Source organism: Anopheles coluzzii (genome assembly GCF_943734685.1).
Source record: "Anopheles coluzzii chromosome X unlocalized genomic scaffold, AcolN3 X_unloc_30, whole genome shotgun sequence".
In the NCBI taxonomy this organism is placed as follows: Eukaryota; Metazoa; Arthropoda; class Insecta; order Diptera; family Culicidae; genus Anopheles; species Anopheles coluzzii.
In genome coordinates, this window is record NW_026054459.1 from 40,001 (window position 1) to 42,500 (window position 2,500).

At 47.6% G+C, this 2,500-nt stretch overlaps 1 pseudogene; it reads right to left on the reverse strand.

Moving 5' to 3' along the window:
• LOC120960811 (large subunit ribosomal RNA) overlaps positions 1–2,500 on the reverse strand; it is a 9,199-nt pseudogene that overhangs the window by 3,386 nt on the left and 3,313 nt on the right.

Consider the following 2,500-nt stretch of genomic DNA (forward strand, 5'->3'; position numbering starts at 1 on the left):
CCGGTTCCCCTGGTGGTTTGTTCGGCTTCGGTATTAACACCAACCTCTGCCTTTTCCACTCATCGGGGAACTTCGCGTTCTCTAAACAGCCTTGGTAAACCCTACAAAATGCATCGGTTGCAGTCAACATACCAACTTTCAGCGCCTCATTCGGGATACCATCTGGTCCCGGCGCCTTCTTGTTGGGTAGTCTCCTGGCAACCGCAAGAATCTCATCATTAGTAATTCTTTCAAACTCTCGTGGCTGATCAATACGATAATCAGGCCACACCGTGTTTGGGTGAGTAGGAAAAAGCTCGCTCACCACTTCCCTAAACTCGTCTAATGTCATAGTTCGGGGTCCAATCGAACCCTCGGCCACTTTCTTGAACGTATGATATACTATACCAAATGATGCGTTGTTCGCTGTTCCCAGGAACTCTTTCCACTTCCTCTGTCGGGTATGCTTGATCAATCGCTTGAGGGCATTCCGTGCCACCTTGAACTCGTCCCTAAAAGTAGAATAGAGATCAGTATTAAAAGCTCTTTGCGCTAACCGATCGCGGTGTTTGCACTCTTTGCGAAGTGCCTCAATCTCTAGCGTCCACCAAAATGCACTCTTGTTAGGAGTGTACCTCTTACGCTTGGTCATCGTCGCATTACACGCCGTGACAAGTATACGCATTAAGTCTTCGCTTGTTGTGACCTCGGTCTCAAAAGCGGCTTGCATCATAACTTCAAATATGTCTTTGCTAAAATACTTGATGCTCCATCCCGTTATGGGTCGGGACAGATTACGCACGCTTTGCGTCTCAAGATCTATGCGTATCGCACGATGATCCGAGTTCATATAGCTAGATAACACCTCCCACTTAAATGATCTTGCAACTGTTCTGCTCGCAAAAGTAAGATCAACTACAGACGTGCGCCCTGGTCCAACATAAGTTGGGGTGCTGCCGTCGTTCAATAAAATTGCGTCAATCTGCGCAAAGGTTGATAAGACCAACTCACCTCTTCGTTTCTGGGTTTCTCCACGCTCGCCAAGTTGGTTGTTCCAACTTACTGACCAAGCGTTGAAGTCCCCCCCGATAACGAATTTGTGGATACCGGTTACGGCCATTACCGTGTTATCCAACATGATCTGGAACTCTTCCGTACTAAATCTAGGTGGCGCGTAAACGCTAACCACTCGCATATCACCTATGTCAACTATCATTAAACCCTTCAGAGCCTTACTGACTACCTTAACTGGTAAGTCCGCGTTAACCACTACCGCTGCTGTGTTATCGTCATTGCGTAACACTTTGACGTTGGTTGTTGCCAGATACGGATCTGCAATCAACACTATATCCGCAGATTCTTCCCTAATCGTTTGCCACATTAACTGAAATGCAGCATAACTATGATTCTGGTTATGTTGTAGCAACCTAACCATTATGGTCTAATCGTTCGCCTTCGGGGACACATATAACTGCCCGTTGCGTGAGGGTTCTGTGACCTCGTACCGCAATCCAAACACTTGACAGAGTTGGTACAAGCTTGCTTCTTGTGTCCACTCAAACCGCATTTCCAGCACAGATTACTTCTGTCTGGTTCCCTACAATGATAGCTCGTATGGCCTACCTTCCAACACTTATAGCATTTCTGCTCCTCCATTACCTCACGGATATGGCATATCGACCAACCAACTTTCAGCTTTCCCAAATTCAGGAAGCTTTGAAAGTCTGGCAGCGATACGTTGATCCGTGCCCACTGCGTACCGGCCGCGCGGCCTTTCTTCATTTTGATACGATCTATTTCTATCTCGATGTTGAGCTGTGCTTTGACAGACTCCGCAACCTCCTCTGGGGTGGTAATTTCATCGAGATGCATGATCTCAATCATTTTAGAAGGAGCTAGCGTTCTCACTGACGCCTTGCCCTTCACCGCTTCCTTAACCTTTGGGGCAATTGCACTAGCAGAACTACCCTGCTTCAATTCTAGCAACATGCCTCCATTTTGGGCCCGTCGGACCTTAGAGATTGTCTCTCCAACCGATTTAAGAGCATCGGACTGCTTCATTTCCTTGAGCAATTTCGCCAGCTCCTCGGAAGTGCAGTCCGATATCAGCAGAGCCTCAGGCCGCTTCCTGGGCTTATTCTGCTTCTTCTTGCTCTTCTTCTTCTTCCTCTTATTAATCCTACCCTCATTAATATTCGGTCCGTTTCTCGGACTTGGAATATTTTCCACCGCTTCCCTAACAGGGGTCAACCTCGATGGTTGTTGTTGTTGTTGTTGCAATCTTTGCAACCCACTTGGACCAGGCTGTTGGTCATCAGCCACTGGTCTTCTGCCTTTTCGCGTTTGCGGCCCGAATCCATCGTTACCGTCAAACGACGTTTGCGTTTGACGGTCGAGGACCTGCTGCATGCGATTAACGGCTCTGTACCTTCGAAATTCGGACATTACCTCATCGAGGAAGTCCATCATAACCGTTACTAGCGTAAAATGGGAAGACTCATCATCGAGCTTGCTTATCCCA